Raw genomic sequence first — 13618 nt, forward strand, 5'->3', positions numbered from 1 at the left:
TTTGCTAACTCTAGGGTTCGTAGAGACTGTGTATACATCAAAGTAACAAGGTTTTTCTGTCTCCACCTTGTGTTTCGGTAACTCAGATCTGGATGAGTTATGGGTCTTATATGCTCCAATATCTTTTCTTCACAGAAAACATACTTGCCACGTTTCTTTTGTTACAATGGTACTCAATCGCATAGAGAGAAATGCCTGTCTTACATTTTATAGATATCTTTATGCTTAGTTTCAGCTTCAAATCTGTATCTCATATTCACAAACATTTTTGCTATATTTCCACGCTTTGCGAAACCCACATATATAAACAGACAGTTTTGAATTCAGCCATGTGGTCTGTTTATCAGCAGATGAATAGCTCCTAAATAAATTGTCCTTTAGCAATACTTTCTCCTTTATGAGATCAGTGGTCTATTACTAACCATCGATTTTAGTGTTCTTCATTTTTCAACATGCCCCAATGCTAGACAGTATGTTATGGATTGCGTGTGCTCGAGTTCTGCATGCTGTAATGAACCTAATATGTGTTTGTCAAGTGTTTTAATGTCCTTCCAACTCCATATAGGATGGACTCTCTGGTGTGTTGCTCTAGATACAACCTGTTGTAAAACGTTTTTAAACTATCCTCTTTGGGGGAACTGCTTAAACATTTGAACTTTAGTTTTTTTCAAAACTCTCAAATCAACTACAATTTCTTTTGGCTCTTAAAATTCCAATGCAGGGTATACTGCACTTTAAACTTTGCAGATGACTGCTGCTTACATGTAGGATGGAGTTCCCTGTAGTGGATTTTCCATGTATAACTGTCTTAATTGAACTGTTGCAAATACTGAAAGAGAGATTCACATCATTCTGATTACCTACTTTACAAAACTGTTTTAGTTCCATTGCTGGTACCCTTCTTTGTAAAAAACAGGTCATCAATTTACCTTGAATATGTCATTGGTAAAAGCTTCTATATTCTTTGACCAGCCCACCTGCTCCTCCCACCAGTTCACAAATAAGTTAGCCTAGCATAGCTCAGATGAAGCAGGAGCCCATTACTGTTACCTGTTGTTATTTATCGTGTTGGTACATCATATCTAACAGCATGTAAGTGTGTTCTAAGTTGTTCACACCCCTGGCATGGAAATCGTGTTGATACTGATGGAAGGAGAATATACATCCATTGTCCCCAAGAGGTACTCATCTTCTCAAACGTTATTATCAGTTTTCCCCATTTTGTATCTCATAAACATGATGGCAACTTGTTTACAAAAGGGAAGAAAAAGTGATCCACATAGATCCATGTATGGTCTAGAAAACGCCTGTTAAATGATACAACGGGTTAGTCTGGTTGTTTCTTCCTATTTTTATGTATTTTAGGTGTCAGGTTGAAATGCATTATCAGTTTTCTTCTGCCAATGAAAATAAGCAAATCAGCAAACTTCGGTAAGGTCTGAATAATTTTCAGGGCCGCATGTTATAATTTAATATATAGGGGGATCCCACACGTTCCGCAACCAAGCATTTGTCCTACAACAGCTGGTTGAGCTTGAATATGTTGTATAAGAGTACAAAATAACTCAGTGGGATAAGGAGAGTATAGGAGATGCAGGCCTGATGTCTGGCTGACGGCAGAAGTAGATTAGTGTAGGTATGGTAGGTGTTAGGATGAAGTGGATCTTACATCATTGTATGAGGTGCTTTGAAAGAATTGCACAGCTTTCTTCTTTCCCAATTGAATAACATGATGCCTGGGTATTGACAGTCCCAAAAGGACAGCTCCATCAGTACAAGATACTGAATATACTACTGGCCTTCATGACAATTAATAATCCCAATCTTAGGGAGTTAACTTACTTGTGGGGAGCTTTTGGTGTTGACTGCTTCCATACATATATTGATGGCTAGATTCGATCAGGTTTGGGTTCCACAAGTTAAAAATGACTGGGTTTTGGTGACTTAATCAGATAGGTACCTAGGATAGTTTTGTTGATCATGGAAGGAATTTTTAACATAACCATTTTAGTACTGCCAGAAGTATTAAGCAATGTCAAATCAGAGCATGGCTGATTCCAACCCTTGTAAAAATAGCCAGTAAGCAATTAGGCTGAGATGCCTGGTAAGTAATTTGGCCACAAAGACTATAGACACACTGGATTTTGTGACTTTGTTGCTTTCAGAAACCATTGTGAAATCAGCACTTTTGTAAAAATCCAATGATTTCTACAAAAGTGCCTGAGCAAAATGTAAAATAAAAAAATGTATACTGGCCCTTTTAATAGGCCCCTCTGCTGTTGCTAGGCCAATAACAGAATAATGGGCTACAGGCCAACAACCTTGAAGTGAGTGGCAGAGGCCAAGATCTGCAGGCATGTGCAATATTCAGTATGTGCACTTGTTCTATTTTACTCCCCTTCTTACAGCAGCAGCCTGCCTCTAGGGACTTGTACTTCTGCCTCCTTCATCACCTGACTCCTTCACCGCCATATCTCAATGTCTGTTGCTGCTCCTCTCCCACAACTTGCCTTTATCTCCTTTAATGACCATGGCTAGTGGGCCCCCCAGTGCACATGACTCCTCTGCTCCCCCATCTGTTGGACATCACCTCCCCACCCCAGACACTTCTGGCCTCCTGCCCCTGTACCTCTATCCCAGCACCCACTGCTTTACAGTCACTGTGGGGAAAGAATGTTGTTTGATGCAACAGAGAGCAGTTTCGAACTCATGGCATCTTCTTAATCCGAGGTCTGGTGCTGAAGGAGACTGAGATAAGTCAAAGACTCTACCAGTGACAACCCACAGGCAAGCAGTATTTGTGTGACAGGCACATCTTCTGTCTATTGTAAAAATAAGTAAAACATTCAATGTTTTGTGTTGTTAATTTTGGTGGTTTTGACACAAAATTTGACAACCCACGACGTAAAACCCTGGAGTCCGTAGTATAGCCATCTTTGACCTTCTTATAGCACAGATTTTTCCAAATATTAACTTGTTAACCCCCTAGATGGCAGACCTCGTTAATGCATGCTGAACTGAAGAGTTAGTGCCCTAATATTTGGAACAAGGAATGGTCACCCCAGTACTTGAAAAACCAACCAATTATGATGTACTTATCAACTACTGACCTATCTAAGATGTTCACTGACAAAATCTTTAAGATTAAACTCACAAGAAAATCTCAAGAAAACTTTAAACAAACCATAATGTTCAATAACCAACAGCCTGCATTCATTTGCATGCTAGAAACCAAAACTGTAACAGCAAAAAAGAGAGGACTTCTTGCTTCCTCAATGAAGAAAATCAAGTTACACTCAAAAGTTTCAAGTAATGGATTTGATTTCTGTACAGGCACAGCCTTTGGCCGAATCCCAAAGTTCCTTGAAAGCCATGTGTCATTGGGGAGAGCTCAAAGAAGAGCATCTAGGCACTGCTGTACATAATTCTCATATACTGATGCTTCTCCACCAATATTTGCTATATAATAAATCATTTGATCAAATTATATTTATCTAAATTATATATAATTGGTTAATTCCGATGATTTCTCTTGGTTTTAAAATTGTAGATTTGTATTATTAGATGACCCATGTAACGTAAGTAAGTTAAAGTATTACTACCTTACTTATGTATAACTCCAGATTAACCTTTGTTTTCTTCTGTGAATTTCTATGGGATTTTTTGCATAAAGTAATGTCTTATTACAGTACTTCTATGGTCAACCCTCTGTCTTTCACGGCCTTTCATCCAAGCATGATGGAGTGTTGGTCACAAGGCTTAGCCTTGGGCCAGGTCCTGTGCCCAGGCCCTTGTAAAAAGCAAACTGCCTGCCATGTACAGCCTTCAGTTGTGTGCAGTGGTTGGTCAACACTCCCACAAGCAGCCACCCAGCCACTGACCCTCAACCCCTCATTTTCGAAACCACATGAGGGGGCCACATTGAATCATGTGGTACTCCTGCGGTACTCCAATGGGGCCCTGAAGAAGCCACAAAAATCTGATGACTCTGGGACCTCCCCTTAGGAGCATGGTAGTCAGGAGATCCGGTGTCCTGTAATGGAGGCCTGAAACATTTGTCTTGATGTATCCCCCACCAAGAAAACACAGTGCTCACTCACACAGGTGTCCTGTGGGTGTACTGCAGGATCAGCCAATTTTCTAAACTTTGATTTCCCTAAAACAGCTGAACAAAATTACACCAAATCACAAAAAGAACACTTTTTGGGTAAATATTTTCTTTGTATGGCTATTCATTTCTCCCTATGGAAATTGCATGGGGGATAATTGAAATAGAGGGGCTTATTTACAAGCCCTTGCGCCTCTTTCGTGTCATTTTTAACATGGGAAAAGTGACATATGGGTGGCGCAAGTCACTTGTGAATAAACCCCAGAAAGTATTGGGGTGATCCGTCAAGGAGGAGCCAAGAAAAAGGGCGGTTCCAAAATGCAAAATGCTAAGTTCTTGTGCAATGCTCATAGAGAGTTTTTAAAAGGGCTCCAGCCAAAACTATTGAACAGAATTACACCAAATTTGGCTGGAAGATAAATCTTTGCCCAGTAAGCCTGCTGTTTGTGATTTGGTGTCAATCTGTTCAATAGTTTTTAAGAAATTAATGTTAAAAAATATTTGTATATCTAGACAGTTGGGTGTGATGGACTCTTACAAGAGTCCCATGAACTCAACTTAAAAAAAAAATCCCCTTGGGCCATCTCGCTCTTGCAAACACTTGTTGTGGCAGCCATTACAGGACTTGGGACTTAGTTGCACATCCTGAAAAAGTTTTTTAAAAAACAATATGAGAGCCAGGGTTAGGGATGTCCTGTCCTTCTTGCCCTTGGGGGAGGAGGGATCTTGGATTGACTCCCCAGAGCTCAAATTAATAAATAAAATGGGCTTTTACCATTATTCGGCTTCACTCCTGTGGGATCAGAGCAAAAAACATTCAAATGACCACTAAGGTAGAACAGTGCCCTGGGGTAAATAGGTCAAATTATGTGCAGAAGGGATATCATGGGGGCCCCTCTTTGAGCCGATTTAAGCCACAGGAACCCTATTTCCCAAAATCTGTGAACACTACTAAAGAGCAGGAGGCATGCACACCCCTCCCTGAGCTCATTAAGTCCTCAGGAAGACCATTGCCCCGGGCTGCTATTTTAAGAAGGGGAGGGGCGCAAAGCCCTGCTTTCCGAGCAACTCTTGGGCCACATTTATTTCAAAAGGAAAGGGGGCCATGCGCCGCAGGCCAGGCCTTCCGCCTAACCTCATGTTCCACCCGGCAGAGGGTGTAGGCCATTTGCAGGGCAGCTGGCCACAGGGCCTGGCTGCAGGCCAGAGTTGCATTCCTATGAGGGGTTGGATATAGGGCCTGGTTTCAAGCGTGCACAGCCAAATCTAATTCAGCCAGAGAGGGTTCAGTAGATTGGGAAGTGCAGGCTGCTCCAATTTAAGTGTGTATCTAGCTCATCCTGTTGCTGCCCAGCAGCAGCTGCTTCTTTGACACTGACACAGCAGGTTGTGTGAATGGAGTACCAGGCAGAGCAGTTGATCCTCTCTGGCGACAGTAGACCAGTTCCTCCTGTAGGTATTAGGGGCCCACCTTGCTCGCTTGCCCCCAGCTCCCTTCCTGCCAAAGCTCAGGCAATGCTGACTCCAACAGCCGGGATTCAAGTCAAGAAGCATGATGTTTGTGCTTTCTGGTGTGGCATCCGGGGAGCCCAAAAACGTTGAGAGCGAGAAGAAAGCACAGCGGAAACGGTAGCGGTGTATTGGCATAATTTCAGACTGCCACTCTCGATTGTAGTTTTTTTTTCACCACAGTTGCCAAGAATGTCTACACACAAAGAATGGCACTGAGTTATGCTTGAGAGATCTTTTTTGCCAATAATACCTTGTTTCAGTGACTTTACTGAGAGAGTGGGACTTGGCGACAATGTGTTGACAGTCTGCCTGCCAGGATGCTGTTTTTTCCTGCGCAAATGGCTTCTTTATAGAATTTCAACTTTCCAACTCGAGCTGAACTATACACTGGTGCTGTTGTTCCACACTGAGTCTTCCCAGTGAGTCTGTGCTGAATGATAGGGTTGGTTATACAAAAAGTACACTGATTGTTTCTTCTTCTCTGTAGCAACCGCAGCACCATTGTTATAGAAAATGAAGCTGCTGTGGGTGTGGTTTTGCATCACTGGTGTCTTTATCTGCATGCCACAACTTGGCAATAAAAGGTAACTGACTATATGTTCCTGCAAGTGCTGGTCTTGGTATCCTTTGCTAAATCACATCCTTTCTCAATACCTTGGACATGAGGTAAGGATGTTCTGGCTAAGAAGTACAGATACGGGTGGAGGTTGGTGGCAAGAAATTTGGCTTGATGTTAGAGGTACCAACAGTACCACCAAAGGATAGCAGCACCCCTAATTATTGTATACACTGGTACAGTGCCATCAATTACTTTATTGATTTATTTAAAACAAGCATTTGCAATGACATAGGTCTCGCATTTCCGAGAGTTTGAGCTTTTGGCATTGTAAATGATAATGCCTTTTATTTATTTGTTTGCAAAACCTGCAAGCGGTGCATGAATACGCACTTTGTACTTATAGTCCTTGCTTACAAGAAGCAAGGCAGTAAAAGAGATGCAGTTACTGCCAGCCTTGCTTCTCATAAGTAACCAGTTTAAGTACAAAGTACAGGTTTACGCAGCACTTGCAGGTTTTCCAAACACATAAATAAAAGGCAAAGTCATTTACAATGCCAATAGCTCAAACTCTCGCAAATACGAGACCTATTGCATTGCAAATGCTTGTTATCCCATTCCTACATTCTTGTCGCCTCTCGCCACGCTCGCACAACGGCCTGTGTATTTGTTGGGAGCTGTTTCTCACTGATCTTCCGATAGAGCACTGAAGTAGTGTGGCTCACTGGTTAGAGGCGGCAGACCCGAGAGCAGAGGACGGCCCGGGACCAGGGTTCGATTCCCGGCGCGGCAGGTTTCTGGACCAGGGTCAGCGGACTCGATAATTCTCTCGCCTCGGTGCCCACTCTGATCAGCGTTCACACTCGGCAACTCTGGGCATTAGCTTGCCTCATCTTCACTAACGGCCCCACCAGACCGCCGGGGATGCCTGGTCTCACCCTGGAGATACCCATTAAGGGACCATCTCTCAGGGAAGCCAGGAAGGGTTTCGCAGCGGTCGAAGCGCCTTGGGACCCTACGGGTAAGTAGTGCGCTATATAAATGCCTATACATACAGGATAGCCTGTCGCTCCCATGGCGTACCAGTCCAACTGATATGCAGGCTCTGTGGTGTCCGTAAACACCCAGCAGTTCTTTGTGACCCTTCTGGACAGTGTTTAAGAGAAAATATTGATAGCCTAAAGTGCTAATTAACAAGAAGAGATACGTCATTTTGAAAGAAACCAGCATAGGTTCCTAGAACCACTTTACAGCAAAGAAAAAATACAAACAAGGATATCGAATGGAGCAAAGACTATGGTTGAATTTTAATTCTGCAAATGGGAAATACAATATATGAAGTAAATATAAGACTTGAAATGAAACATGGATGAAAATGTAAGAGGGGGGCTACCTGGGATGGTGTAGGAGGAAGGACACTGAAGAGTGCCCGTAGAGGGAAGACGGGTAGACGAGGCTATATTAGGGAAAACAATGTAGCTGGGAGAATAGAGGGGAATATATATAGAAGCAAAATATGTATGGCATTTACCAGGAGGAGATTTATTGTAATATGATGAAGGGGGTGTCGATTTAGTTCAAGGCTGACGATGGGTGCATCCCCAAGCAGAGTGAGTTCTGCTAGTACAGAAAGGCTCCAGTACACGCAAGGCGCTGCACAGCGCCCGTTCCCAGTCCCCTCCGTAATGGAGCCTTCCCGATCTATGGCCAAGCAGTACACCAAGCTATTGGTGGATTGTTTGAATGAAGGAATAAATGAGTGTGAATATTAGGGACAACCCCGCCCACCTTCCGGATAGATTGTTCATTACAAGAGATAGGGTCAACCCAAAGAGAAGTCACTGGGACCTGGGTATGTAGTAATACAGAAAGAGGGGTCCCAGAACGGGAGAACAGATAGAACACACGAATCGAGAGAAATCCTTAGATTTGGAGTACAGTGTTATTTAATCACAAAGGGCCAGATGTAGGTAGCCCTTTACCGGTCGGAATCGGCCGAAAATACCGATTTTCGGCCGTTTCCGACTGGTAAAGGGCTATGGAGATGTAGGGGCACAAAAAACTGACATTTTCGGTAATTTTACCGAATCGGTAAAATTACAGAATCGGTAAATTTACAGATTCTGTCAATTTTACCGATTCGGTAAATTTACCATTCGGTAAAAATACCGAAAATGTATTTTGTGATGTAGGTAGCACTTCTAACAGTGCTACAGGGCCTTTAGAATTCGGTATTTACCATGCAATACAATTGCATGGTAAATTACGAATTCTTGTGTACATGCACATCTGTGCATGTACACCTGTGCCATGTGGCACACAGACATGCCCTAAGGGCATGTATGTGTGCCACATGGCGCAAACGCCAGTTACAGGGGTGCAACAGGGTGTCAAAGTGACACCCTGTCCCCCTTACAAATTCGGTATTTTTACAGATTCGGTAAATACCGAATTGGTATTTTCTATTGAATCCTATGGGCTTCAAGGCCCATAGGATTCAATAGCAAATACCGATTCGGTATTTACCGAATCGGTAAATACCGAATCTTACCGATTCGGTAAAAAATACCTAATTTTTACCTACATCTCATTTACCGATTCAGACATACCGAATCGGTAAAATTCGGTATTTATGAATCGGTAAATGAGATTTACCTACATCTGGCCCAAAGTGCTCAAACACATCTTAGTGTACATTACATTGGTATATCAATTCACAGATAATTAGTGCCCAATGGTAGGGAAAGGGGTGGGGAAAACAGTGAAGTGGTAGGAAGTGGTGTAAGGTAAGGAACGTGGTGCAGGCCAAACATACTTATTAAAATGCAAAAAGAAAACAGAGTTCTTTAACTGGCTTCAAACGGGAGCCAGACATAAGTACATCAAATGTTCCAATTATTTTACGTGACCAAACTTCTGGAAACAGCAGTATAATTCACACTAGGGGTAGAAGCTGGTGTAGGGGATAGTAGTCTACGTTTCCACCCAGGAAGGCGTAGGGTAAGTGGTCCCTTCCAAAACGGGTCTTCATCAGGACGGGCGAGGGTGTTGGGCAAGCTTTATGGAAATGGATTAGGTGCGCTACATGAAGCCCTCGGGCTGAGTTGGAAGGCACAGGTTGCCACGGGGCGGCCGGATGTACCGCGGTCTTCTGAAAACGGGAAGCTCCAGCGTGGGAGACCAGGGCTTGGCTAATCGTTCAGACTGTCGGGGAAATGGTCACACGTACCGCGATTGTCTAAAGTCGGGAATGAATCCTCCGTCAGGCGTCCATAACTGTTTGAGCACTTTGTGATTAAATAACACTGTGCTCCAAAGCTAAGGATTTCTCTCGATTTGTGTGTTCTATCTGTTCTCCCGTTCTGGGACCCCTCTTTCTGTATTACACCTTCCAGACAGAGCCTAGCTTACTGTATTTACATTAAATAGCGCCCACTGCAGCCTACCATGCATATACTCGCACACGTACACAGGCATTCCCATGCACATACCTGAACACGTACACAAGCAGACATCCACGCGCTCGCACAGAGGCACACCCACATGCCCACACACACAAACACACACACACGAGGGCACACATGAGGGAACACACAGAATCACACCCAGACACATTGACACGCAAACATACATCTCCGGGCGTCCACTGTCATCATGGTAATGCTCACTTCCAGGAATATTGACTGGTGGCTGTCTCAGTTTCGCATATGAAGAGACAGCAGCGGCCATAGCGGAGTGTCGCCTAGTTATATGATCTTATCACGAGCTAGGGAGAGCACATAGACAGTTGTAAGTAAAAATATGTTTTCCAAATGGTGACAAGACTCAATTGTGTATTTGTAACTAATGAAACAAGTAGTTTATCTACACATGTGCATTGGTCCCATTATATGCTACGTGTGAGGTGCAGTGTGCTAAATAAACTATAAACTGGTTTTATGGATTAGATCTGTATTGGAGCAGGACCGCAATTCCACATCCATGTTGAGAGGGCTTTTGGTGGTGGTTAGTGGGGCACTACCCCCTGGTTGAATGACGCGGACCGAACGGTGAAGGAGAGAACACCTGGGAGAGCAGTGTCTATAGCAGGATGCACTTCATGTAGAGATTTGTACTAGTGAAACCCTGTAATAGAAATAACAAGCATGTCCGCCAAGTGAAAGCGGCAAGCGCGGCAAAATAATTAAATGGGGAGGGGAAAAGCCAAAATCATAAAGAGGCAGCAACGAAAGAGAAATTTAAAGTGGGCGTGATATTGCCTGACGGAGAAGCACCCACTGGGAGAATCCCCATCCCTTGTAAGCGCGAAGGCGGGGGGAGGGGCGGAGACAGGGAGCAAGCGAGAGGAAAGACAGATAGCACTGAAGGCTGGCGGTTCGCGCGTGAACGCAAGCGCTAGGGCAACCAGCAGCACTTTGAAAACTCACCTACTAAAGTCTCTCCGACAGCGCATGCGCGCTGACTCAGCGAGACCTAAAAAAGGGCTGCACCACATTTCATACAGATCTTTGCTTTGATCCATGAATCTCTCTACCACATGGTACTACATGGTACAAACGTTTACTGTGGCTTAGTTAACATCCCTCACAAACTTTTATGACCCGCTGAAGCTAACAAAATGGCTCATGCAATACACGGTACCTGCCTTAATAATGAAAAGGCAAAACTCGCAAAGAAACAGAGATACTGAAATGGAATACATTTTATCCTTATGTTACTCTTCCCTGTCTAATACTCTGTTACCAGAGGAAATTGATTGACACCACCACAGAGTTCAATAGACCTCTCAACATAATAAATAAAATAATGATGATATGAATTATTATAAGTTGCCTTGTATTCATCTGTTACAAGTTACAACATTCATGTCTCGTATAAACTTACACCACTGAGACTTATGACAGAGGGAAAGGCAGGACGACCTACCGGTTCATTTGAGGGTGCAGCAGTGAACCTTCTACCAAAGATGGAGTGATCTCTTCAAGGGCCATAAAATTGCAATGGGGTGCTCACCCTGAAAATTGTGATAGTACCTCTTGTTTTGACTACCTCCTCCTAAAACATCATACTATGTTATATTATGTTATGTTAACTCATATTTATGAAGCGCACAGCTACTTACTGGAGTGTCCCGGTGCTAGAAACAAACATAGGCCACGTAACATTGTGCAAAGCAAACCACTGCTAAAGGGCTCATAACTGGAAGATCCACGTTTTAAGACCTTTCCTAAAAGTAAGGAGGTCTGGACTCTGTCTGATGGAAAAAGGAAGGCTATTCCACAGCAGTGAAGCAACTGCATGAAAAGATCTAACCCCTATCCGGGAAAGTAGCACCTTGGGAGTAATAATCAGAAATTGGAATGAAGATCTCAAGGTGCGCTGAGGAAGATAAGGTTGGAATCTATCCCTAAAATAAGGGGCTCCCATCTTGTGGAAGTCTTTAAAAACCAGAACCAGGGCTTTAAACTGAATTATTTTCCGTACCGGAAGCCAATGAAGTGAAGACAGGAGCTGGGTGGTATGGGTTCTAGGTCCTGTCACAAAAATGCCTCTAGCCGCTGCGTTCTGGATCACTTGTAGTCGGCCCAAAAGATATTCAGGAAGGCCGAGATACAAGGAATTAACATAGTCCAATCTAGACATTATCAAAGCCTGAACTACTGTCTTCCTTTACGGGATAGAGAGCAAGGGGAGAAAAATTCATAACATTCTCAACAGCCCAAAGCAAACCCCAGCTACCGAATGCCCTTGTGCCTTCAGAGAGAGAGTTAAATCCAACTTAATTCCCAGATTTATCACAGTGGAAACGGCAGACACAGAGGGGGACATATCCTGGGGCCACTATGCATGCCAAGTATCGGGTGGCCGAGGGCCAAAGAAGATAATCTCGGACTTCTAGTAGTTACATTTTAGATGGTTATAGCTTAACCAGGAGAAGACTTTAGAGAGACAGGTATTAATTAAGTTGCCATTGAACTCAGCTCCCTTCTCGCAGATGAACAACAGCTGAGTGTCATCAGCATATGACACTATCTAGGCACCAAATTTCTCGGCGAGAGGGGTGAGGGGGGCCAAGTACAAATTAAATAATGTAGGACTCAAAATTGAGCCCTGGGACACCCCAACATTCATAAGAGGAATCACCGCCGAGAAAGGAGGAGACCAGATGGTTTGGGAGCGGTCAGCGAGAAAGGACGCAAACTAACTCAACACCGTGCCTCCAATACCGTTTTCGCTGAGTCTTTGCAGTAATATAGGATGGGGCACGGTATCGAAGGCTGTGGAGAGGTCCAGTAAAACCAAGACGCCATTATCTCCTCTATCCAATGTAGCTTTAATAGTTTTCCCAACTTCTAGCAGAGCCGTTTCGGTGCCGAAATTGGCTCTAAAGCCTGACTGGCTAAAATGCAGCAAATCGTTGGTCTCCATATAATTCGTTAAGACTCCATTTACAAATTTTTCCATGACCTTCGAAAAAAAAGGCAGTTCAGCAATCTCTACTTGCAAAGTTATTTAAAATCATTCCAACGCGTACTCCTCCCAGAACCCAGTGCCTGTTTTAATGCACTTGCAGTCCATAAAGCCAATTCATCTAACTCAAAATTTCTCCAAGCTTATGTTTGATTTTCAGACAGTACAGCTTAGAAACAGAGAGCTAGGTTTTCCTCTTTCTGTGCTGTTGTTGTGTTGCTTAGTTATCAGGAATGCTTGACTAGCAAGCATTCTTGGAATATTTGTGTTCAACGAGGAATTGTCTTTGGGGCAGTTGAAGGAAGGACACTGGAGATGGTAGTTGTGTCCTTCCGTACTCCTCAGCTAAATAAATCCATTTGCTTAATTTGAGGATTCAGTGCAGCATTTCAACACTAGAGATGAGCACTGAGGAACTGCAGGAACCTATGGGTGCTTTGGGTTTTGCATGGAAGGAGGAAATGATTGCTGTGGATTACTACGTTATTCGTTTTGAAGTGCTAAACGGTATTTGCAGTGTTAAGGATGATTAAGCATTCTATGCGGTCTATTTGGTTGGGTGTCACTTCAAGTAAGTTTTTTTTTCCCAACTGGATCACAAACGTTCACAAAGCGTCTGCGAACACTCTCGTGCGGGCCTGCCTTTCATGTTTGCATCCATGCGACGCTCCTACCGTTATCTCTCCAGGAGGCGTTTGAGAGTGCTTTTGCCTGGAGCTTCCTCCTTGTGACTTTGGAGAGCTGGCAAGATTTACCGAAAGTGATGTAATCAAGCGCAGTCACGGTGTGTGACTTCGCTCGTGGACATCTTGGTTTTCTTCACATGAGCATCAGGGAAGAGCACTATATCGGACATTGATTCAATTTTTAGGTTTTGTTATGGAATATCGGAAATTGATGGAAATAAGAATATCGGATGTACTGGATTTTACTTTGCTGGCTCTTTCTTTTGATGGGTATTTAATCCACTT

This window comes from Lissotriton helveticus, chromosome 2_2, assembly GCF_964261635.1.
Source record: "Lissotriton helveticus chromosome 2_2, aLisHel1.1, whole genome shotgun sequence".
Lineage (NCBI taxonomy): Eukaryota > Metazoa > Chordata > Amphibia > Caudata > Salamandridae > Lissotriton > Lissotriton helveticus.